The sequence below is a fragment of the Amblyomma americanum genome, chromosome 4, assembly GCF_052857255.1.
Source record: "Amblyomma americanum isolate KBUSLIRL-KWMA chromosome 4, ASM5285725v1, whole genome shotgun sequence".
NCBI classification, from domain to species: domain Eukaryota; kingdom Metazoa; phylum Arthropoda; class Arachnida; order Ixodida; family Ixodidae; genus Amblyomma; species Amblyomma americanum.
This window is the reverse complement of record NC_135500.1, coordinates 110,192,351-110,192,935: the sequence shown is the minus strand read 5'-3', so window position 1 is coordinate 110,192,935 and position 585 is coordinate 110,192,351.

Sequence of the window (585 nt, the reverse complement as noted above, 5' to 3'; positions counted from 1 at the left end):
CACACGTCATTAAAAAGGAGAAATTGTTAAGCGTGTGAGAATATTCGAAATTTTCGAGACCGGTATTGATTACTTTTATATTCGATTCTTCTGAGTTACCGTAGCGTGCATGTTGAAAAACAATAGAAATGAATCAGTTTCGTATTCATGTTTTCTATTACGTCAAACCCTAGGTTTGAAAATCGCAGAAGTCAGTCGTCAATTTTCTTCCACAACTGTTTCCAGGATAGGACCAACTGAGGCACTCTGCATAATGCTGCCGCGATCGGCCTTCGAGGAACATTCCATCATCGTCACGAGTATTGATTGAGCGCCGCACCACGCCACATTTGTGTCATTGCGATCAGTACTCGAACGAGGCTTCCAAGTGTGAAAGACCCGGGAGGCTGGGGTTGGATCAGCTTTTATGTTCTGTTTAGAAGCCCGATATCGGACACCACTGCTCACCACCAGCTGTCGCCCCTCACTGAGAAGTAGCGCTTACTATTGGTTGTCGTTTTCAGTGGCGAAAGGCAATTTTCGTGTGCGTATAGCAACACAGCCATATAGTTAATATACTGACTGCGTGTTTCGTACCTCCGAGTG